Source organism: Heterocephalus glaber, unplaced genomic scaffold (genome assembly GCF_053883595.1).
Source record: "Heterocephalus glaber isolate CG9 unplaced genomic scaffold, H.glaber_assembly_v1.0 deba00001608, whole genome shotgun sequence".
In the NCBI taxonomy this organism is placed as follows: domain Eukaryota; kingdom Metazoa; phylum Chordata; class Mammalia; order Rodentia; family Bathyergidae; genus Heterocephalus; species Heterocephalus glaber.
Window position 1 is genome coordinate 1,867,757 of NW_028258379.1, and position 26,208 is coordinate 1,893,964.

At 34.8% G+C, this 26,208-nt stretch overlaps 1 protein-coding gene and 1 long non-coding RNA gene across 5 annotated transcripts in view; both read left to right on the plus strand.

Moving 5' to 3' along the window:
* The window catches only part of LOC147822736 (uncharacterized), a 35,543-nt gene extending 9,910 nt beyond the window's left edge, over positions 1-25,633 (plus strand). The window contains exon 2 of the long non-coding RNA XR_015444990.1: positions 438-25,633. This is a non-coding gene — a long non-coding RNA (uncharacterized LOC147822736). The remainder of the gene's footprint in view (positions 1-437) is intronic.
* The window catches only part of Mnat1 (MNAT1 component of CDK activating kinase), a 240,901-nt gene that overhangs the window by 193,881 nt on the left and 20,812 nt on the right, over positions 1-26,208 (plus strand). The gene's annotated exons all lie outside the window — the stretch shown is intronic.

Genomic DNA, 26,208 nt, shown 5'->3' on the forward strand with positions numbered 1-26,208 from the left:
TTCTCCCAGATGGGTTATTACAAAAGCGAGGGGTTGGCTGCACCCAGTCTCTGCTTCCTGGTTTGAGGCTTGACTGCTTCTTCTTACCTCTATGCTTCCACCATTGCCCTGCACAGTTCATCTCAAGGTACTCTCTAGAACTGAGCTGATGTAGATACCATGCTCTTCATAGTAAAACTATGAACATACCAAAGCTGTGAGCTAAATATGCCTCCTCTCTCTATAAAGTTAGCTGGTTCAGGTCTTTTGTTGTAGTAATGCAAAGCTGAGTAATACATTAGGTGGGAAACCTCTAATTTAAAAAAAATCATGAATCCCAAGGATTATCCTTGGGATTTTTGATTCCTACTGTTCCAGTGACAAATTTAACACAAATAGTAAACTGTATTTAAAAATACTATCTCTCAACCCTATTTTGTGAATTTAATTTTTTTCAGAGTAAAAGTGACTATTATAAAACCTCAAAACTCTTAAATTGAGACCTGCTTTCTCCAAATGTACTACAGTATTCGGAACTACCTACAAAGAAAATCCAAGATGATCTTTAAAGATTAATGACATCTTTTAAGACTGGAATATAGGTACTAATAAAAATTCAGTTAATGAAAAAATAAAAAGTAGTTACAGAACTTATTTATTTAAACACTAAATGGCAAATATGTAGCATATATTTAAATTACAATTATAATTCAGAACAATATATTATTACAAATCTTTTAGGACCAAAAGCAAACATAGAGGACACATGAAAACTAATTTTTTATAGATGTATTACTATTTGATGTCTATGGTGACCATAGGGCAACTTATAAATAATTTTGGATACATACAGGATTCCTTTTTTCTGTCCCTTTTGAAGTTGACCACATGAGTTGCTATGGCCACTGAAGTACTGTATGGGCTTTTTAAGGCAAAATTAAGACTGTAGGATACTGCACCTTCTCTTTCTCCTGTCTCAGTGATCATGGAAGCAGTTGAGGTGGAATCTCCATCAGTCTGGGTCCCTGAATGATATTGAGTGGTTCTTCTCTGCTGACCTGCATAAAATATATAGTGTGAGCAAGAAATAAACTTCTGTTAGATAAGCCTGGAATTTTTTGAGTAATCATTACTGCTGCAAAACCAAGCCTACACTGACTGACACAATGCAGACATCAGTAGAGTTAGGTCATATTTTGTCTTATTTACAGATACATTTTTATCCTACTAGTAGTTTCTTCCAGTTACTTTGTCACCTGGCTTTCTATAAATTTATGTAATGGAATTAGAACCACATGCATTTGTAAATCAACAAGTGTGTTTCTTATGATTATTGAATAAATTATTCATAATTCAAGTTTAACTTCTTTAGATGTGGATTTAGAAAATTTAGATAGTTAAATTTCTGAATTTCTGGAAATTGTAATTGTAAATTAGCTGAGTAACTGTACCTTCACAAATACTAACACTTATAAAATTTCAACCCCTTCACAATTTGAAAGTGCCATTTTATTGATTCTTAACTACAATTCTGGTAGATAAACAGGGACGGTTTATCCATTTTATTTATTTATTTATTTATTTATTTAGGTACCAGGCATTGAACTCAGATCCTTGTGCTTGCAAGGCAGGCAGGCGGTGGAACCACTGAGCTAAATCCCCGGCGGGTTTATCCATTTTAAAGGTGTGGAAGTGGGAACAAAACCCTTTGCTCCAGACCGTATCGTTTATAAGTAACAAAATTAGGATGTTATCTTCTGGCTAATCTTTAAACTGTCGCCTTTTCACTCTCCTATCCTCATGTTAGAGTCAATTATATGTCCAGGCATTAGACAGTGGGGGTGAGGAAGAGAAGGAGAAGTTGTTTCTTACTTTTTTTATTCCTAAAGATTTCAACCAGAGTTATAAAATTATCCAAAGCTAAATAATGCATTATATTTTGCCCTCTATGTTGCTCATTACTAGGACATCCATGCCTAATTTAAAATATATGCTGATTATAATGTAGCTTTTTAAATTTTCAAATTTATATCAGGTGGAAAGGGTGACTGTTACATGTTTTAACACAAGGTTAAATCTATGTAGAACTGTGTCTTTAGTGAATTTTTCAGTGTTAATTATAAACTAAGTATGATTTACTCGTAGACTAAATGTGGCTGCAGTATTATAGAATTCTAAAATTTTATCTATCACAGGTTATGTGTATAGAATGAGATTTTACTTGTTTTTAGTCAGGCTGGGGGTGTCTTGCTCTTGGAGAAGGTATTCAAGGGTGTTAAAATGCTTATTTGCACGTGTTGCTGGCTTTCTATAATTAACTCATAATTTAGTACATTTGGTGATTTGGGCCTAGAAATTTGATAAAGCATAATGTATTAACTTTTAAAAGGCAGAATGTTTCCTGTTTTGTAGTGTTGAAAAAGTAGACAGCTAACTGGCTCTGATTCTGAAAAAAGTGACAGAAAGACAGCGAGGTGCCCTTGAAATCAGACTTTCCGTTTCTACAGTCCTATAAGGAGGGGATTTGTAGATAAAAGGATTTACTGCAATAGATTTTTTATTTTAGAAATAAGAATTTTAGAAATCTTAATAATTTAACATTACTGACTTTATTATGTGAGATATTGATAAGCTCCTGCTGGTGACATAGGTATTTTAAAAAGCATTGAAAATTATTTTCTTATTGTATATTACAAAAAGATATTTATATTTTTATATTTAAACTTTAACAGACTTTAAAATGAATTGCTTAGAAAAAGTTATCTATCTCCTACTTCTATTTCAGTCTACTTCAAATTCATTAATAAAAGGGTTCCTATTTATAGAAAGGCATGTTTTAAATATTCATATGTAAAATTGATAGAAATTTCAAAAGTAAAGCATATTAGGGAATATTTTTAGTCATGCAAAAAGTGTAATCATTTATGCATTCAGCTTTATTTTTGTCAGTATATAAAGCTGTTTCTATTTCATATTTCTATCAAAAAGTTCTGTCATTTAATTAATAAGCCATGCAGTTACTTTTCATTGTGTATAGTCTTAAAACTATTTATTTTTGTGATCTTTATTTTTTTTCTTTTTACCTTGTGTTTCTCATTTGTTTCACAGTTCAAAGAAGTCTTTAGACATTTTGAATTAGAATAGAAATAGAAACTATAAGCTGACATAAGGATTTTTAAACTAAAGTTTATTTCACTGTTTAAAATATGACAAATGCAGAAATAGAGCTATGTAAAAAGTAAAACAAAATTCAGAAACAGCCTGTTGTTTTTCTTAGAGGGAGAGTGGGAATCAGATCTGAGAAAACTTTTACCAGAGGTGGTGCCTAAAAAAGGTGTAAGGATAACTAGGTGTTTGCCACACAGGAGGAGAAAGACATTCTAGTAGAGAAAAGCATATGCAAAGGCTAGGAAGCCTGATCTAGTTGTGTTTTTGGAAGTACAAGTTCTTTATAATCACTAGAATCTCAAATGTCAGATGGGTATCAGTGGAGGGATGTTAGGAGATAAGGCTGGAAATATAGACAGGGCCAGATTTAAGGATTTTCAGTGTCCCACTGAAGAGTTTGGATTTTATCACATAAATAATGAGAAACTCATTAAAGGTTGTTAATCCAGGAAAGTTGCATGGTGAAATTACTCTTACAGAAAGATAACCAGTATAGCACTGTGAAGATGTCAGGGGACTTAGGTGTGTAGGTGACAGAACTGAAGGTAAGGGGGACTAGTTTGCTGACAGTGAACATTTATGGGAAGTTTAACTTCAAACATGTTCAGAAGGTAATACCGTAAGAGAAAAAGAGCTCTCTCCCTCTCCTTTCTTCTTTCTTTCTATTTTAAAAGAAAATCAGAAACCTTCACTACATCAAAGTTCTCATAAAAACTCATGTTTCATAAGTGATTGGTTATCTAAAAAGAAATTGTCTGACTATAAAGGAATGTACAAGATGTGATCAAAATATATGGTTAATGTTTAAATTTTAAAAAATTATTGCAGCAAAAGTCACATTACCATTGATACCCCTCAAAATATTCCCCCTTCTTCAGACACACGTATTCTTAAAAAGCAGTTCTGGAAGCCATCCTTCTTGTCTTTAAAAGGTATGATAAAAACTATGTGGTGTGTTCAAGGCAAGGGAGAGTATTTTGATAGGGATCAATCCTTTGCCATATTTTTGGATCATACCGTGTGTGTGTGTGTGTGTGTGTGTGTGTGTGTGTGTTTGTAGATTTTGGGATTACTTTTTAGTTTAACAAGTTCATTAAATCTTCTTAAGAGGAATTATTCCCTTTCTGATGGTAGTTCTCTATTACTATTAATAATAGCTTCTAATGGATCATTAGTAATGTGGAAAATCAGCTTGCTTATCTTCTTTTTTTAAGATGAGTTTCACTGTGTATTCTAGGTTGGCTTTAACTCACTGTATAACCCAGCTGGCCTGGAACTTACAGCAGTCCTCCTGCCTTAGCCTCCCAAATGCTGGGCTTAGAAGTGTACACCACAATGCCTGGTTTAAATTAGCTTTCTTTCAGTTAGTATTTGCACATGTGTGAAGTTTTTTAAAAAATCCCTTTATTTTCTTTTCTTTGTGATTTTACCTTATTTCACTTGTCAATAAAATGTATGTTATCTTTGTTATATTGGAAGGAATTTACATGATCACTTTTGTGTAAATTACTATATAATATACTGTAAATCTAAATATTAAGCTGTTAGTAGATTTAATAGATTGTTTTATAAGTCAAGTGATTTTATATGAAATAGGGATTATTCTTTGTAATGTTCAATTAACTCAGAAGTTTAGTTCAAACTCTAATTGTAGAGCTGGCTTTGTTCTTCCAGAAAGTTACTATTATTTTCTAGACAACCCTCTCTGAAGGCCTCCTTCTTTCTTAGGTTCTTAAGTACTTACCTATTTGTTTTGCCCTAGGGTAACTATGTCACTGATATTACCCTGGGTTATACTAAACCATCCTAAGAATTTCTCTATACCTTCACTCCTGGAGATAGTACTCTCATAAATCTACCTCCCTTTGGTTATCTTAAATAGAGTGTGCTATCTCCTTCATTGGGAAGCCCAAATGACACATGATCTAGGACCTGAGTTACTGTGGTCCTTACTACTAGATCATGAGGGCTTTATGAATCCATGCTTTTCACCTGGGATTTAATCTGGTCGTAACAGTATCCCCTCATCACCACCCTTTTGACTTCTACTCGGTGCTTTTCCCTGAAATAATACATCCCTTAAGCATTATCTCAAGGTTTTACTTCACCTGACAGCAGTTGTAGGGTCTGATATGTGTTGAAGGGACCCTGAATCTCTTTTTTGGGATAAAAATACACTTACACTCATTTTTCTTTTTTTAAAATAGTATAATTGAGGTAAAATTCAGGTAAACACAATTAACCATTTTAAATTTAAAAGTTCAGTGAGTTTTAGCACATTCACACTTGCACAACCAGTACCTCTGTTTAGTTCGAAACATTTCCATCATTCATAAGCAAAAACCCTTTGCCTGTTAAGCAGTTTCTCCCATTTTTGTACCTCACAGCCCCTGTTAACCACCAAGCTGCTTGTCTGTGTATGGATTTTATCTATTCTGGCTATTTCATATAAATGACACCTACCACATATAACCTTTGTGTCTGACTTCTTTCATGTAGCATGTTTTTAAGGTTCATCCATGTGGTACTGTGTATCAGTAGTTCATTCCCTTTTATTGTCAAATAATATTTCACTATCTGAATATACCATTTGTTTATCCATGCATTTATTGGTGGACATTTGGACTGTTTATACCTTTTGGCTATTTTGAATAAACTGCTATAAGTATGCCTATATGTATACTTATTTCAATAATTACTTTTTGATATTTACTGAGCACTAGAAGTGCGGAATCTTATGGTAATTTATGTAAGTTTGATTTTGTTAATATTTTGGAAAGAACCAACTTTCGGTTTCATTGATTCCTTTTTCTGTTCTTTATTTCATTTGTGTTTACTCTGTATTATTTCCTTTTGGTAGCTTTGTGTTTAGTTTGCCTTTCTTTAATTCATTAATGTGTAACACTGGGTTATTGATTTTGGCATCTTTTTTTAAATGAAGGGATTGATACAATTTTCCCATATGTTTTTGTTTTACTTTACCTCCTGATATCTTTTTTGATCCATTATTTGTGGAAGAGCATATTAATTTCCACAGTTATAATTTTTAGGTGTTCTTTTATTGATTTCTAATTTTATTTCGTTGTGTCCTTTCTGGGAAGTCAGTGTTTTAAAACTTACTGAGTTTTGTGAGCTAACCTATGCTCTGTCTCAGAGAATGGTCATTTGAGAAAAATGTCTGCTTTTTTTTTCCCAGTCTCTTCTTAGACTATAGAACACAAACAGAATAAATAATTTGCTAAAATAATGTCTGCTGTACTCTTTGGAACCAGGGATCATGGCACCATACTGGTTACACAGACTGCTGAGCTAGGGAGGGTGTGAAGCAGTGGGAAGTAAGAATACCACAGAGCTTTTCTACCATTTAAAAATTACATTTTTCTTGATTCAGCATTCACATGGCTGCTATAAACCTTCAGCTATTTTCAGAGTTCTGAACATTTCTGCTTATTTGTCAGTGGTTTTTGAAAGAATGGGAGCTTCACTATTTTTCTGAGGCCCAAGAATCCTCATTCACATTTTCTAAAATTTTATTCTATTGTGGTTTATTTTATTTTGTATCACTTAACATTGGATCTATCCTATTAATAATGGTTTTGAGTATGAAATACAGTATTGTTGCCAATACATATACTATTATAGAGATCTCTAAAACTTACCTTGCTTAACTGAAATTCTACCTATTACTAACTCCACTTATCTCGCTCCCCTTCAGTAATTTTTATAATCCATTTATGTCTCTGATTACTAATCATAAATCACTTTTGAATGGTTTTATTCATATTTCAACTACCTTTCCCTGTTAGGCAGAGATATTAGCATTACTTACTAATCAGGGCCTTGGCTTAGTCTTTTTTTTTCCCTTAAATTCTTTTATTGGTACATTTTAGGTATACAATACATTTACATTAATCATTGGGTGCTTGTACCTGTACATAATGTATCTTGGTTCGTATTTTTTACCCCAGTACCTGTGCACCCTTCACCCCCTCCACCCTTCCCTATTTACATAGACTTTGTTTCCATCTTTTTCTTTTCTGATAATTTTTCCTTTCCTTCCTTTCCTTTCCCCTTCCCCTCCCACCACCCCTGCACATTTGGACCTTTTCTTCCTATTTCAAATTATCAGTTATTCATTTTAATAATTTTAATTCTTATTTACACTTTCAGTTTCTCACACTAGAGAAAGTTTTGGGTATTTACACATGTGTGTCCTATTTATTTCACTTAAGACTATGGCCTCAATATGCATCCATTTAGCTCTAAATGTCTCTAGTTTCTCATTCTTTATGGCTGAGTAGTACTCCATTTTATAAAAAAACCACATCTTCTTTATCCAATTTCCATTTGATGGGCATGTGGGCTGTTTCCAAGTATTAGCTGTTTTACAAACTGTGCTGCTATGAACATGGGTGCACATATATCACTGTGGCATGATTCTTTTAATTCTTTGGGGAAGATACCCAGCAGGGGAATAGCTGGGTCAAATGGGACTTCCAATCTTAGTTCTTTGAGGTATCTCCATACTGATTTCGACAGTGATTGCACCAGTCTACACTCCCACCAGCCGTGGAGCAGTGTTCCTCTTTACCCACAGCCCCACCAGCATTTGTTATTGGTTGATTTCATGATAGCAGCCATTCTTTCTGGAGTGAGGTGGCATCTCAGAGTTGTTTTCATCTGCATCTCTCAAATGACCAGTGATGTTGAACATTTTTTCATATGTTTATTTGCTATTTCTACCTTTTTATGTGAGAAATGTCTGTTCATTTCAGATGCCCATTTTTGGACTGGGTCATTAAACTTGGGAGGTCTGATTTTTTTAAGTTCTTTATAGATTTGAGATAGTAGACCTTTGTCTGAGGGACCGCTGGTGAAAATTTTTTCCCACATTGTGGGTTGTCTCTTGACACTGCTGGTGGTTTCTCTTGCTGTGCAGAAGCTTTTTAGTAAAAAGAGATCCCATTTGTTAATTGTTTGTGCTAGTTCATGGGCAACTGAGGTTTTGTTCATGAAGTCTTTTCCTACACCAGTGTCTTCAAGAGTTCGACCTAACCTCTGTTCCAGCTGGTTCAGCGTTTCTGTTTTTATATTTAGATCTTTAATCCATTTTGATTTTAGTTTAGTGCATTTTGAGAGATATAGGTCTAGTTTTAGTCTTTGGCAAGTTGAAACCCAAAATTTTTCCCAGATTGTAGATTGTCTGTTAGCTCTGTTGGTGGTTTCTCTCACAGTGCAGAAGCTTTTTAATAAGATGATATCCCAGTTGTTGATTCTTTGTGCTAGTTCCCATGCTACTGAGGTTTTGTTCATAAAGTCTTTTCCTATGCCAGTGTCTTCAAGAGTTCTACCTAACTTATCTTCCAGCAAGTGTAGTGTTTCTGTCTTAATATTTAGATCTTTAATCTACTTTGATCTTAATTTAGTGCATGGTGATATGTATGGGTCTAGTTTTAATTTTTCACAGGTTGAAATCCAGCTTTTCCCTTTATTAAATAGGGTAGTTGGTTCCTTGTCAAATGAGGGTTCCTTCCTCCAATGGGGATAGTTGGTTCCTTTGTCAAAGATGAGGTGGCTGAGTCCATCAGGAGTTGTTTCTGCATCTTCTAATCTATTCCGCTGATCCTTGGGTCTGTTTCTTTGCCAGTACCATGCTGTTTTTATTACAGTAGCTTTGTAGTATAGTTTCAAGTTGGGGATTGTGATACACTCTGCCATGTCTCTGTTGCCTAGAATTGCTTCTGCTATTCTAGGTCTCTTTTGTTTCCAAATAAAATTTTGGATTGTTTTCTCTAGTTCTGTGAAGCATATTGTTGGAATTTCATTTGGCATTGCACTAAATCTATATAGTAGTTTTCGAAGTATGGCCATTTTCACTATATTGGTTCTTCCTACCTAGGAACAAGGGATGTCTTTCCATTTTCTTATGTCCTCAATCTCCTTTTTCAGAGTGCTGTAGTTTTCAGTGTAGAGGTCTTTTGGTTCCTTTGTTAGATTGATTCCTAGATATTTCATTTTTTTGGATACTATTGTAAAAGGAATTGTTTCCCTAATTTCTCTCTCAATGACTCTGCTATTTGTGTATAAGAAGGCTATTGTTTTTTGAGTGTTGACCTTATATCCAGCTACTCTATTGAATCTTTCAATTAAGTCTAGAAGTCTTTTGGCAGAGTATTTTTGGGTCTTCTATGTAAAGTATCATATCATCAGCAAATAATGACAATTTAACTTCTTCCTTTCCTGTCTTTATTCCTTTTATTTCTTTCTCTTTTCTAATTGCTGTGGCTAATGTTTCCAGAACTATATTGAACAGGAGTGGTGATAGTGGGCATCCTTGTCTTGTTCCTGATTTTAGCATGAAAGTTTTCAGGTTTTGACCATTTAGTATGATGTTGGCTGTTGGTTTTTCATAGATAGCCTTAATCAGGTTGAGATAAAGACCTTCTATTCCAATTTTATCATGATGGGTTTGGATTTTGTCAAATGCCTTTTCTGCATCTATTGAGATGATCATATGGTTTTTGTCCTTGACTCTGTTAATATAGTGTATTACATTTATTGATTTACAAATGTTGAACCATCGTTGCACCACTGGGATAAATTGGACTTGGTCTGGGTGTATGATCTTCTTGATGACACTCTGTATTCTATTTGCCAGTATCTTGTTGAGGATTTTTGCATCTATATTCATTAGGGAGATTGGCCTGTAGTTCTGTTTTTGGGTTGGGTCTTTCCCTGGTTTGGGAATCAAAGTAGCACTTGCTTCCAGGAATGAATTTGGAAGCCTTGCTTCCCTTTCAATTTCCTTGATGAGTTTAAAGAGTAATGGCAATAGTTCTTCTTTAAATGTTTTGTAGAATTCAGCACTGAAGCCATCAGAACCTGGGATTTTCTTTGTTGGTAAATATTTTATTACATTTTAAATTTCACTCATTGTAATTGGGGTGTTTAGAATTTCTATATCTTCTTCATTTAACTTTGGCAATTTGTATGTATCTAGGAATCTGTCCATTTCTTCTGTGTTACCCATTTTATTAGAGTACAGGTTCTGGAAATAGGTATTGATGATCCTCTGGATTTCTGCTGGGTCTGTTGTGACTTCACCTTTTTCATTCTTAATTGCATGGATTTGAGCCTTTTCTTTCCTTTTTTTGATAAGGTTAGCTAAAAGTTTATTGATTTTTATTTATTCTTTAGAAAAACCAACTCTTTGATTCATTAATTTTCTGTATCATTCTCTTAGTCTCCATTGCATTGATTTCTGCTCTGATCCTTATAACTTCCTCCCTTGTATGAGCTTTGGGTTTGTTGTGCTCTTCTTTTTCTAGGAGCTTGAGGAGGTACTGCCTTAGGTTATTTATCTGAGTTCTCTCTGTTTTCCTAATATGGGCATTCACTGCTATGAATTTCCCTCATAGAACTCCTTTCATTGTGTCCCATAGATTCCTGTATGTTGCACTGGCATTATCATTTACTTGTAGAAACTGTCTAATTTCTTCTTTAATTTTCTCTGAGACCCATTGGTTGTTCAGGAGGTTGTTATTCAATTTCCATGTGTTTGTGGGAGTTTTGTGGTTTCTTATGTTATTGATCTCCAATTTTATTGCAGTATGGTCTGATAATATACAGGGGGTAACTTCAATTCTTTTACTTAGACATGTCCTATGAGCTAGCATGTAGTCTATTTTGGAGAATGACTCATGTGCAGCCGAAAAGAATGTGTATTCTGATTTTGTGTGGTGGAACACTCTATAAACATCTATTAAGTCCATTTGTTCAATAGCTTGGTTCAGTTCTCAAATTTTGTTGTTAATTTTTTGTCTAGAAGATCTGTCTATTTGTGATAGTGGGATATTGAGGTCCCCCACTACAATGGTATTAGTGCTTATTTGGGTTTTCATGTCCATTAATATTTGTTTTGTATAGTTGGAGGTATTCGTATTTGGTGCATATATGTTTAGGATTGTCATCTCTTCCTCTTGGACTGTTCCCTTCACAAGGATGTAGTGACCATCTTTGTCTGTCTGAATTAGTTTTGGTTTGAAATCTTTGACTGCAAATAAGATTGCTACGCCTGCTTTTTTCTGTGTTCCTGTCGCGTGGAGAACTGTTTTCCATCCTTTTACTTTTGGTCTGTGAATTTCCTTTTGAGTTAGGTGTGTTTCTTGTATGCAGCATATTGCTGGATTTTGGTGCTTTTTTTTTTGGTACTGGGGATCGAACTTGGGACCTTGCGCTTGCGAGGCAGGCACCGGAACCACTGAGCTAAATCCCCGGCCCTGGATTTTGCTTCTTAATCCATTCTTTTAGTCTGTTTCTTTTGATTGGTGAATTGAGGCCATTAACATTGATAGTTATAATTGATAGATATTGACTCATCCTTGTCATGATGTTTTACTATTGTTGGCTCTTTTATTTCTTATTTTTTTCCCCCTTTCCCTTTAGTGTCTTTCCTTGCCTGGTGGCTTCCCTGTGTTGGACCTCATGGAGTTGTGACCTTCATTGTCTTTTTCTAGGATATTGCTTAGAATTGTTTGGAGTGCTGGTTTGGTGTTCATGAAATTTCTCAGTTGTTCTTTGTCATGGAAGTATCTAATTTCCCCATCAATTTTGAAAGATAATTTTGCAGGATACAACAGTCTAGGTTGGAAGTTATTTTCTTTTAGGCCTGAAATACTTCACTCCAGGCTCTCCTTGATTTGAGGTTTGTGCTGAGAAGTCTACCGTGATTCTGATGGGCTTTCCTTTGTAGGTGATTTGTTTCTTTTCTCTAACTGCCTGTAGGATTTTGTTCTTCTGTTGGCTTTCTGGGATCTTGACTATTATATGTCTAGCTGTAGATTTTTTTTGATCATGGCTAGTTGGAGTTCTATATGCCTCACTTATCTGTATGTCGAATTCTCCACCTCTATCTAGGAAGTTTTCTATCACTACTTCTGTGAACAGTTTTTTTTATGTCAATTGTACTTTCTCCTGTTTTTTTGTGAACTCCTGTCAGTCTGATGTTATTTTTCTTTGCATCATCTAGCAGCTGCTGGATTAATTTCTCATGGTCCCTTACTATTTTTAAGAAATCTCTGTTTTCATGGTCCTTAACCGCAATCATGTCTTCTATATCTGATGTTTTATCTTCAGATTCCCTTAATCTGCTCTGCACACTTTCAATGGAGTTTTTAATCTCCTGAATATCTGTTTGAATCTCTTTCATGGATTCCATTTCCTTCTTATGTTGGATCATCATGGTTTCCATTTCTTATGCTTTCAGTCATGGCTTTCAGCATATTTCTGAGCTTATCTATTATTTTTTTAATGTTTCTGTTCTAGCCTCTGTTCATGTCTTTCACTCTGCTCACCTTCTCTGTATTTATCTGGGAGATTATTTCTGTTTTGAATTTTTCTAGAGTCTCATTCATCTGTTTTGTTACTTCCTGTCCTATCAGTTCAGGGTGTCCAGGTGGTTTATTATCAGACTTTTCCACCTTGTTTCCCACAGAATTTGCCTTTTGTTGGGTGGAAGTCGGAGTTTGTGCCTTACTTAAATGTCTTCTCATTTTTGTTTGTGGTACTGACCTTGGTTTTGCTTATTGTAAGTATCTTTGTTGATGTATTTAGAACTCTTATGGAATGATTGCTCCTCAGAGGTGTCTTCCAGATATAACTGGTCTTTAGGTTTTGAGTCTCTAATGGCTCTGAGGCTGTCTCATTTTCATTATACCAGGAAGGACAACTGATTAGATCAATCACAACACCTGAGCCCAAGTGTTACAATCAGCAACACTATAGCATCGAGTACCTCTTAGAAAAAGACAATTTGTGGTAGTTATTAATCTATCACCTTTAACTGTGTGAATTAGATCAAAATCAAGGACCAACCCAACATATGTTTATAGTAAGTAAACTCTTTAATATAGCAACTTTACCCTTCGGAATGGGGAGTTAGAAGGAGTTGGGGAGTGAGGGATAGGTAGGTAGAAGGATGGGGGAAGGTTAGCAGTGAGGCCTGAGGACAAAGGTGAGAGAAGGAAAGAGAAGAAAAGAAAAATAAAGAAGAGATACAAATTAGGCCCAGAACAGGAATACAAAGGGAGATGAAGAACAATGTTGGACTGCAAGGGAGTGAGGGAGAGAGAGAGAAAGACAAAAGAGAAAAATAAAAATTTTAAAGAGTAGAAAAAGAAGAAAAAAAATTAAAAATAAGATTTAAAAAAAATGGTAATTTTGAAAATAACAAATAAAAGATAAAAATGAAGGGCCTCCTTCAGTGTATGTCTCTGCTGTCACAGTAGACAATGTGGGCAGCAGTGTGCAGTTATAAGTCAATGAGTCTCAGTAAGCCAGTCACAGACCCGTGAGATTCAGGCAGATTTCTGGCTGCAAGTCCCAAGGTGAGCTCCCTGTCCTCCTGCAGGGTTGAACTCTGCCAGGTTCTACTGCAGGTTCCAGCTGCCTTTCCCCTGAAGATAGTCCAGGTTCCGATAGGAGGTGATGATCCCTCCAACTTACCAAGCACGGTGGTCTGGTGTGCCTTTATTGCATAGATTCTCTTCACTTTTCCAGTGGGCTTCAGTTTTCATCTGGGAGCCTGAGAGAGGCCCTCTCTCTGTTGTTCACTTCTGCAGCTCAGAACAATGGCCTTTATGTCCTCCTGTGCCTCTGTAGTGTGGAACCAGGTACCTGCACAGCCAAGAGGCCAGGGTGGGGGGCCTCTGTTATTGCAGGCGCCCACGCAGCTATGCTGCCGGCCAGTGGCTGTGCCAGGCGGGTCCTCACTGGCTCCTGGCCGCAAGTGGGCATGGCCTGCTGGACAGAGTTGGGCTAAGTCAGCCCGGGGTGTTCTGCTCGTGTGTGTCCTGGGGCAGCTGGTGGGCGTGCCTTGGCTTAGTCTTAATAAATTGAGAATCCTCTCCTTTATTACTATCTTTCCTCCCTTATGGGTTTCTTATGAAAATCAAACAAGAAAATGAATATAAATATTTTTTAAAGTTAGTCTAATAATCTAATCTATTGATAGACCTTAATCAGTGTCTTATTTTCTATTGTGACTAAAATACAAGTCATCAAAGTAGAAATAAGTTAAGCCCAAGAGCTTTGTGAATCTGTTCTCTATTCCACATGTTTTGTTAGCAAATTATGGTTAGAGCAGAACATGCATATTTTTTGGATCACTGCAGTTTAAAGTGATTGCCCTTAAGCAAAGAAAGGGAATAAGCCAGGCAGAAACCCATATCATCACACTTCTTTCTGTCATTTGCAGTCAAATCTGTGTTTAGACATCGTGAATTGCATTAATACTTTCTACCTATAATATTAAAGCATAAATTATTATAATTATAATCAATTTTGTTTTTCATAGGACATCACTCTTAATTTTCTATTTTCTTTTATTTGTATAAATTTCCATGTTCTGGCCCAAGATCCATTGATATCTGAATATATTAACTTTTAAAAGAAGAAGTCAGTGATAACCAGGAGATGGGCTTTAGGCATACTAGTATGAAATTTAAAAAAAATTTTTTTTTTGGTACCAGGGATCAAACTCAGGACCTTGTGCTTGCAGAACCACTGAAATTTGGGTTTTTTTGGGTTCTGGGGATCAAACTCAGGACCTTGCACTTGCGAGGTAGGCAGTGGAACCACTGAGCTAAATCCCCAGCCCTGAAATTTGGTTTTGATTATAGCATATAGTTGGTTTTGTTCTTTAAAAGCTACCTTATATCCAAATTAAGGATATACTTTTTGGGAAACGAGATATATCCCAACAATCATGTTAGGCCCTGTCTGTCTAAGGTAATGTCTATATTGTCCTCCAGCAATGTTAAAACATCCTTGTACACAATTATTCCTGTACTTTAACCATTGGTATTTCATTGTATTGACTGGTTTAAATGATATTATTATATGTAGAAATACAGAATTATTCTATAGGCATTCTTTGCTGTCTTCTTGTAGGAGTCTTCACCTATGCACTAATTATATTAGAGCTTATTGAATATTTCAGTTTCATAGATATTCACTTATAACACATTGACAGGCATTTAGAGGTAGGGATTTTCAAGGTGTTGTTTGTTATTGTTCATGTATTAAACTATTTTGCTTACTGAGCCCTAATATAGGTGGAGGGATAATAATTTTTATAATCTTTATATTTTCAGCTTTAAATTGAAAGTTGTCCTGTATATCTGGTACCTAGTGTGTATTGAAAAATAAATATTCAGTAGGAAAGAGTACAATGTTTGAATATACTCTATATGAGAATTGTTGATTTGAACATGTTATACTGTTTTGTTTTTTGGGGTTTTTTTTGCGGTACTGAGGATCGAACTCATGACCTTGCGCTTGTGAGGCAGGTGTGGTTCCACTGAGCTAAATCTCTGGCCCATATTCATACTATTTTTAGGTAGATCTAAAATATTTAGGTAGATCTTATTTAGGTAGATCTGAAATATTTTATTAAATTAGCCAACAGATAGCTCAGCATGGTAGCATATACCTATAATCCTAACTACTCAAGAGGCTGTGTTAGGAGATTCTAAGTTCAAGGCCAACCATGCCAGTTAGTGAAACCTTGTCTCAGAAAGATAAAAAGGGCTGGGAAAGTAGCCCAGTAGTAGAGCACTTCCCTATGTTTGATCCCCAGTACTACTGAAATGAATAAGGAAAGAAATTATATAATGTAATTTTTTTGTACTGGGAATCTAACTCAGGACCTTGAGCTTGTGAGGCAGGTGGTGGCACCACTGAGCTAAATCCCCAGCCCTAACGTGATTATTTTTTAAGTATGTAGGATATTTTGCTGGTTTGTACCGCAGAATTCCACAAAATAAGTATAAAACTATTTGAAGTTCTAGTAAGCTAATTTTGGTTTCTAGAACTCATAATTTTCTACAAGAAATTCTCTTTGGTTTTCTGGTTTGTACTATAAGAACCATTTTATACCATGTCATAGAAAAATGAATGAGGACTCAGTTTTGTGCAGCTATAGCTGTTAAAGAGTGTTAACTCTATGCACTCTGAGGAAGTAAAAGCTCAGAAAATTCTTCCTGTAAGTATGACTATAGCAGTTTCCCAAAGCCAATAAAACAAGTATTTAGTCAGCTAATGAAAAATGCAGTCAGTGCAATTAAGCTGCTAATGTGAAGACATGAATCAGAGTTTTAAAGCTGCCAAGAACCTGTTACCATCATCATGTAACCTCAAGTGCTTTTCCCTTAAGTCTTAATAGTATAATTTCTTGTTCAAGGTAAACTTCTTTAGGAGTAAGAATATGTCCAAGGGTATAGTTTTCTATTGTTCAGAAATGTTTTGTCATAGCAGGAAGCATTTTTATTTTTTTTAATTTTTATTTATTTATTTGTTTGTTTGTTTGTTTTTTTTTGGTACTGGGGATCGAACTCAGGACCTTGCACTTGCAAGGCAGGTGGTGGAACCACTGAGCTAAATCCCCAGCCCATTAGCATTTTTATTTTTAAAAATTCATGTTTTGACTAGAATGTGTTACGAAAACCTTTTTATTGTGTAAGACAGGAGTCAGATCATTTGATATTAGTCTAGAGTTCTTTAGTAGGAAAAAGAACCTCTTTATATGAAGGAATTCTAACAATACTTATTTCCCTTTGGAAAAAATTTGAATACAACATAAGTTCCTTTACAGTAAGAGTCTAGACCTAAGCTGAATAAATTTGGTCATTCTCTGTATCCACAAGATGAGAAAGGCAGAGGGCATTGGGGAAATTCTAAAATTCCTTTATAAGTACTTTTCTTTTAATGAATCAAGATCACATGAGTACATTAGTGCTTTAATATGACACTCACATATAAAAAGTACTTGGAAATATATTCTAAAATGTTTGGATTTGGCCAGGGATTTAGCTCAGTGGTTCCGCCTCCTGCCTCCCAAGCACAAGGACCCGAGTTCCATCCCCAGTACCAAAAAAATAAATAAATAAAAAATTTAAAAAATAAAATAAAATGTTTGGATTGCTGTTAAATTAGTTCTGCTGAATACATTTGAGAAAATCACACACCCAAGCAGATAGGTGCTACTCAACAGTTATTCTCATACACCCATTGTTGGCTTCTCTCACATCCCACAGTGAATTTCCCGGATAAGCACTCTCCCATATTTCTCACTCCCACTTTCCCCATTTCACACTCAGCAACTAATCTTTCAACCTACTATACAGAGAAAATTTGCTCATGAGGGCCCTCAAAAGCTATGTCTTAACTACAAACTTTTCTATATTTGCACCTATGTTTACTTTTATGTCCATTCTTAGAGGCAGAAGGGTCTGTTTCTGCATTTAACTCAGGGATAGTATACTATCAAACTGACTTCCACTTTTCTTTCAGATCTTTTCTGTTGGAACTTTTCCTCCACCCCATGAACATATTCAAACCTCCATTATGAAGCATACTCACTTCATTAACACTTAATCTTTAATTATTGCCCTTTTCCCATATTCATTGATGCCAATTAAAGGAGATATGTGCTTGCTGTCTCCACTTTATTTCTGATTCATCCACCAAACCTCATGTAATTTGGATGTTTGTTAGAATTGATTTTGCTAATTCACCATTGACTTTCTATTGAAATTTTTGATGAATAACTTGTGGTCTTTATTTTGCCTCTTTGATGAGCCACTCTCTTTTTCTTCAGACTATCTTTCCTTTCTTTGTGACACTGCCTTCTTTTATTTTCTTTCTTCCTCTGACATCTTTAAATCTTTTTGGTCTTCCTCCTCTGCTAACATTGTTGTGCCAGATCTTCCCTTAACCTTTTGTCTCATTTACTGCCATTTATGTGGCTACTGGGCTCTGTTTTAAGCACTTCTTATACAGTTGTTCCTGATTATTTATAGCAATCCTGAACAGCAGTGTATCTTTCCAGAGACCATTGCTACAGGTGGTCTTGGTGTTTTCTTCTTGGTGAAGACTCTCTTCCTGGCTACGCAGCTTATTCTGTCACATCTCACAGTAGCCATGTCTTCACAGAGCAGGGCAACAGATAGAACAAGCACTGTGGCATTTCTTCCCATCCAAAGGCCCCATCTTCATGACCTAATATAACCCCAATTGCCTCCCAAAGGCCCCGTTTCCAAATACCATTATAGGAAGGCACAGTACAGTCTGTAGCAAGTAATTTTTAAACTTCTTAAGGGAACAGAATTTTAAAAAAATCTTACTGTAACTCAAAATATAATGTAAATAAAAGCAGGACTACACTGTTACAGTTGGAGTGACAGGTGCACAGCTCCCGATGACAAGCCTGCCTCCTCTCCGTTCTATGCTGATAGTGCCCTGGAGGACTCGCTCAGAACCTGGAGGCTCTTAGAAAGCCAGTTAAAAAGATAATGATGATTTATGTTAAATCACAAGCCTATACTTATTTTCTTTGCTTTAAACTCAGAATTCCAAATGGATCCTAGTCATTTCTGGTTTTCAACTTGTATGTCTAACTGGTGCCTCAGTTCTCTGTGTCCCAAATTGAACTTTTCTGCATTGTGACACCTGTTCCAAATATTGTATATCTTGTGGTGAAACTTCATAGCCCAGCCAGTTTTCCAGACTTGAGTCTTGGAAACAAAGACTACTAGTATCTTACATATAAAGTCTCTAGGGTCATAGCCCCATAGAGGCTTTCCTAATGTTTCATTTTGTCTCTTTCTTTCACTTGCTCTTTCTCCAAACTGATTTTCATACAAAGATAAAAAGATTTCTAAAATTCAAGTGGGATTGCATTACTTACTTATCAACATCGTTTCATGGGTCTTCCCTCCTGCCCTTTTTTTGAGGAGTCTTACAGTGTTGTCCATGCTAGTCTCAGGAGTAGCTCAGACTACAGGTATGTGCCAGTGTGTTTGGCTTCTGTTATGTGTTTTATTTTTATTCATTTGTTTGTTTGTTTGTTTGAAGCAGGGTCTCACTATATAGTTCAGGCTGGTCTTGAACTCACTACGATTCTCCTGCTTTAGCCTCCCAAGTGTTGGGATTTCAGGTGTGTACCACCATGCCTGGCTCTGTTATCTATTTTAAAAGATACTCAAGGCATCCCAAGGCCTGAAAGATTTCCTACTCAGAATACGCCATGTTCTTCAGCCCTCAAACCACTGTAACCTCATATTCTTTCTAGAATAACACTTTGACTTCTTCATCTACCTGGCAAATTATCCTGCTTCCTTCATATAGAAACCTACCAATTTATGTTTTCCGCTCTCTCCTGACTTCTCTAGGTTTCTAGTTCTCTTACAAGTGAAAGTTGATGTGCATGTCTTTCTTCCCACTAGACTTTGAACTCCTTGGAGCAAGGATTGTCTTCTCATCTAGCAGTTAGCATAGTACCTGATATCCAGTAAGTAATTAAGATATGTTCATTGAAAAAATGATTTCTTCTCAAGAAGATTAAATTTTTGGACATATATGGTGCTACTTCTTTTATCTATTAATGAAGTACTAGGATAAAATGATTTTTAAATTTTTTCTTCCACTTTTAGGACTCTGTTACTTCCCTTACTGTACTGGTCTATTCTGCCTTTATCCTTGATTCCCTTTTACTTAAAAAAAAATTTAAATTTATTTCCAATAATCATGTGTGAAATAATTTGGACTCAAATTATCTAATTTTTAGCTCCATAAAATATTAACTTTTGCAAGTGAAATTGACTAGAACAAAAATATATCAAGAATAATCTTAGTTTGGATTTTGCTTCTTTTTTAGTTTCTTTTGACTCATTGTAACCGGTCCACTTTAAAGAGTAATCAAGAAATAAGAAATCTGTATGGTCGCTTTTGAACTTTCGGATGACAGGTAGAAGTGATTTTTCTCTCAGGAATAGAACTCATAAAAAAATATGACTTTTCTTTTCACCTGTTAGAAGGATGAAATAAGAAATTTGAATTTTAAAGTGTAAGACATTTTTATTATGTATTGAAACAGGTTCTATAGAGTTAGACTTTTGAAGGTAATGATTTTGGAAAACAAGTTATATGTAACTTATTCAAATGTGTTATTATTTAAAATATATTAGCATTATAAGCATTGCCAAAAAATGTAGTATGGAAGCAAAATAAAATCCTGAAAATAATGGTATAATTTTTTTAAATGAAAGGAAAATATTTTCTTTACACATGAAGTTTTTAGTCCAAATGATATTTAGCCAATTAAGTGACTAGTCTATTAAAGCATTCTATTCCAGAAAAGTTTTACTTTTAGTTGCATTAGCAGATTACTTCTGATAATAGATTTTTTTTCTTCTAAGGTGATATTGTGGCTTTACTTTTGGAAGAGAGCACAAGTTTTTTGTGGGCTTAAATATTAAAAATGCTTTTTAAAAACTTGAAATTGTTACGCAGTAAACTAGAACTCTTGGAGATTTTTCAGATCTTACTGCTATAGTCACTGGTCCCTTGAGTTAGATATTTTTATGAACCTGTTCTTACTTGCTGGAAAATACAATTTTCCATAATTAAGAGAAAACCAGTTATTTTATTCAGTTGATTTTTCACTTTGCTTTCTGTTTGATTTAGAGATAAAGTTGTTGACATTATTCAGATTCCAGTGTATGAAATAGAGCCTTTGAAGAGAAAGTGCTTTGAGTAGAAAAATAAATATATTACAAAATCTTTAGCCTTGGGTGTGTCCGATTCTGTTTGAATTTCTTGTTTTTTTGCATTCATAGTTATATTCCATCATAGTATTTATCTTTCAGTATAAAATTGGCTATTATAATGAAATTCAGCTTGTAAAACAAGATGAATTAAAATGTCAACACAATTTTCAAATATATGTATTTAAGAAAATTCAAATATTTATACTTTAAATACAGATCTTTCACACTACAGGTTATACCCTGTCTGTGTTACTGTGGACATATTTTAATCTCCAAGAATCCTTCCTGTTCTTAGTGATTGATGTACAACCTGTTTTCCATCCAATTCTCTTTCATCTTCTTCCACAGCTTCACAATTTGTGGTAACTGTTTTCATATCCTCTCTTTTTTTATTTCCACCCATTATCATTACCACACTTTATATTTGAACTAACCAAAACCCTAATTTAATTGTTAAATTTCTAACTTTTCTGTCTAGAAGTTAGAATGATCTTTTTAAAAATGATGGCTGTATAATGAATGAGTAAATATTTATCTTGCTATCAAGAAACCTACATATTAGAGAGTTTTTAACATTTAGAGCTGTCCATAGTATATACAGGAAAGGTAGTGATAAAATGTTTTGTGAATTCAGAGAAGAAAAGTCAGTTTACCTTGACAATCCAGAAGAGGTATGATTTAAAATAATTACTAAGTATTTTGAACACACAGAAATATAGAGAGTAATACATAAAGAAATATAATAAGTCTGACATCAAGAACTGATGATTTTCAGAAGTCTAGAGTTAATATTGGTTCCTCTTCTGAACATAAGAAAGACTTTAGAAAGTTTACTAACCTCAGACTTCCTTCATATTTGTTTTGCTGTTTTGCTATCAGTTTGTTTTGTTGTTGTTGGCTCACCTTTGCTCCTTTTATCCTGATCTTTCTGTTCATGAAATATCTCTTTAGTGGTTCTTTCACATTTTCCTTTTAAAAATTCTTTTTAGCACTGCAGTATTTTATGTATTTCCCCTATATATTATATATATATAGATATATATATATATATATATATATATATATATCTTTATCTTTCAGTTCACTAATTTTCTCTCCATCTGTGGATAATCTGCTTAATTTATCCATTGTGATTTTTATTCCAAGAATTTGTTTCAGGGCCAGGGATTTAGCTCAGTGGTTCTGCCGCCTGCCTCACAAGTGCAAGGTCCCGAGTTCAATCCCTGGTACCAAAAAAAAAAAAATTTGTTTCTTTTTAAAAATGCCAATTCTTAACGCATTGATATTTTTCATGCCTATTGATATTAATTCCTTTCCTCATCTCTTTTGTCATTAAATGTACTTCTTTAAAGTTTCTTTTAGATTATTCTCTTACCTATGGTTTTGGTTGTATGAGTCTTGCCATTGGATATTTTTTGTTGTTACTGTCAGTCCCTTTTTAGAGGTAGTTGTATGCAGGCCTTGGATTGCAGAGGCATACCACAGAGAATGCTTCTGCCAGATTTCTATGGGCTTTACTGAATCTGGACCAATTGTTATTCTTAATTTCTTGGAGTAGAGCAATCTTAGGGACTCTGATGTCGAGTATGTGATTTCTTTTCCACCAGTGTCCCTAGATGGATTACAAGCTTTTTGATAACATTCTTGTGATTGTCTCCAGGGTAGTAAGCAGAATTCTTTTCTGTATTTTGTTTCACAAATGTAACAGTATTTTGTAGATCTGGTAGTATGCATGGAGTCAATCTCAGTTGCAATTTGTTGTATTGTATGTATAACATTTGTGTGTTGAACAGGGAAGTGTCTCATATCTCTTCAGAATTGACTGATATTTGAACCCTGGCTTTGGAAGACAGGCAATGGTAGGGACATTTATAAAGCATTCCAAAAAAATGAAACAGCATGAGCAAAGATATGGAATGAGTAGTTACAAGGCTTTAATAAAGAATAACAGAAAACCTCATAGTTGACTTTGGCTTAAGTTCAGGGTATATGGGGATGATTAATGGGAAATGTTTGGAAAGGTGGATTGGAATTGAGTAAGTAGGCTTTGAATGGTAAGTGAAAGAATTTGGACTCTGTTCTTCATACAGCAGGGAGCCAATGAATATCTACTTGTATGAACATCATGCAGAGTTCCCTGAATTAATTTGGTAACTGAATAGGTTGGAATAGAGAGACCATACTGTAAATAGACTATTATCAGTAATAAATACCTGAAATAAAATGACAGTAGTAGCAATGAAGATGTTATATGGAACAAGAGGCAAGGAGAGTAGAAATAATGTAACAATTTAACTTTTGAAAAATCTTGCTAAGATGTAAATAGTAATCATGAACTATAGATCTGTATATGTATGTATCTATATAAATATATGTATATTATGTGTATCTAGTAAAATTTTCCTATGTCTTTAAAATGTATTATTGGCACCCTTGGGTTACTCTATTATTATGTTATAAAAGATTAATAAACAGGACTTTCTTTATTCTTTGAAATCTCTTCTTGGATCTTTATAATTGGGTTAAGTGAAGTGAGGGAAGAAACAGGGCAACACTGTTAATGGGGAATAGACAGGAAGGTCACAGGGTTGGGGAAGCTTGAGGGATATACTAATTAGCAGAGGGTAAAGCACTTTGGAATTTGGTCTATGAAAGGCCTATCCATTGGGAAAGCATATTTTTTTTATTAATAGTACCAAAGAGAAGATATATGGCCAGGGACTCTATACATCGTTGAGTGTTTTGTACCAGATCCTTTACATCTTAATCTTTTTCATTTTGATCTTCTAAAATATTATAATGAATTATTATCTCTTTTACAGATAAGGAAATGGAAACTTGAAAAATAAAAGCACTTTTCAAAATCATATTGAATCGAGAGAGAATTCAAATCCAACTGTATCTGTTTCCAAAGCCTTTGTTTTTTTCTACTAAAGCATGATATCTTTGTGTGGTACAGGATAAACAAAAAGAAAGAAATAGTACAGGAGAGAAGACTTGAGATTTATAGTTATTTTAGAGAATCTGCCATCTGCAGAAAACAACACCAATGGGAAGAGTTTTTCTTCAATAAACTTAGGAGGATGCTTATCTAACTAGGGAAGGCACTTGAGTTTGGTTTCTTCACTCAGACTGCTAACTTAATATTAACCATAGAGAGCTAAGTAGGTTTCACTGTGGTAAAGCTAGAAATGTGCAATGATACATTGGGTGAATTTTTTATCTTATCAGGAATTTGTCTCAGATCTCATTGGCTCACTTCATCTGCCACTTCACTTTGCTGTTTTGGTAGGGCACCCTTTTAACCACTCATCCGACTTGCTCTTCAGATATGTAAATCTTCAAAGGGTTCTTTGCAAATAAATATGATTTTTATAACTACTGCTTTTTCCATCTTAGATTGATGTAGTGATCTTGCAGATAAACTAGAGAAGCCACTAAAACAGTATAAAGAAAAATATGACTACAACATATTTCAGTCTTAGATATACACTTGAAAAAATTATTATTATTTTTGAATTACTACAAATGGAATCATAGTAGCTGTTAGTAGTAATATTGGGTGAAATGAAGGGAAACTAAGAATAATTCAGATAGTGTTTACATGCACATTATTGACTTGCATTATGGCTTGTGTCTAGATGTCTGTCCCAAAGCCTCATAGGCTCATAGGTGGGGCTTTTTCAGAGGTGGTTGGATATAGGGTGTGTGATGCTGGGATTAAGAGTGTGTGAGTACAAAAATTAGTTTACTGGTTGGTTTGGTATAGTTCTGGGTGTGCATAATGGGAAGGCCCACCCTGTGGTGTGCGTGGTGCATAATGGGAAGGCCCACCCTGTGGTGTGGGTGGCACCACCCAAAGGGCAGATACCCTAGAAAGGATAAAAGGGAGGGGTAGGGTGATGCTTTGCTGCCTTCTGCCCACCATGAACTGTTTCTCCTCTGCGATGTGCTTCTGCCATGCCACCCTGCCTTGGAGTCAGCCAACTATGAGCTGAAACCTCCACAAGTATGAGTTACAATAAACCTTTCTTCCTTAATTTTGGGTGCCCGGTATTTTTGTCTCAGCAACTAAGATGATGCCCTATGTATTACTTTTTTTAAAAAATGAAGTATTTCCAAAATAGAAAATATATGCCATATGTATTATAAAGAGTAATAATAAAACAATTGGTTGCGGAATTGTTTTTATTCTCATTGCTTCTCCCTCCTGTGCTCAGTCTTGTCTTGTTTTGAATTCTACTCATTAAGACATAGAGTATGATGAATGCTGTTGAAATTCCCTATATGAATTCTTCCCCTGCTGTGCTCCCATCTGAATATAGTGATTATCATTCCCTGTGTTTCTTTTCACTTTCTCCCAGCTTTTTAAGGTAAAATTGACCCAAAAAATTGTATACATTTATGATGTACAACTAGTTTCGCTATGTGTATAGTATGGGATGATTAAATCTTAACATATTTCACATACTCACATATCTCACAATCTTAACACCTCACATACTTTTTTTTGTGATGAGAACATTTAAAATCTATTCTTTAAGCAATTTTCAAGTACACAATACATTCTTATTAGCTACTGTCATAATGTATATCTGGAGAACTTAGTCATCATAACCAAAACTTAAGTATTTTGACCAGTATATCCCTCACCACACTCTGCTTTTGTGAGCGCATTTTTTTAGATTGTACATAAGCATGGAATAATTGTCTTTTGTGCCTAGCTTATTTCACTTAACACTTCTGTTTTGTTTTGCTTTTGTGTGTGTACGTATTTTCATGATAGGCAGACAGGGTTTCCCTATGTAGTTCAGGTTAGCCTTGAACTCACTGTGTAGTCCAGGCTGGCCTCAAACTTGTGGTGATTTTTCTGCTTCATCCTTTCGAGTATTGGGATTACAGGTGTGTATCACCACACCAGTTTAGCAGTGTTCTTTAAGTTCATCCATGGTGTCACAAATGACAGGATTTCCTCCTTTTTTGAGGTTTAATAGTATGCATCAAGAATATATATACACATATATGATATTTTTAATCCATTACCTATTAGTGGACACTGTGTTGATTCTATATTTTATATCTTGACTATCATGAATAATACTACAGTGAATGTAAGAGTCAAGATGCCTCTTCAAAACACTGATTTCATTTCCTTTGTATCTATACCCAGAAGTGGGATTGCTGCATCATATAGTAGTTTTATTTTTAATTTTTGAAGAATCTCCATACTGTTTTCCATAATGGCTGTAATAATTTATATTTCCACCAGCAGTGTGCAAGAGTTCTCTGTTATCCACAGTATAACCAACAATTACCTTTTAGATAGTAGTCATTCCAACAGCTTTAAGGTGATACTTCATTGTGATTTTAATTTACATCTCCCTGATGATTAGTTTTATTGAAATTTTTTCATACACTAGTAGGCCATTTGTATGTCTTTTCTGAGAAATATCTT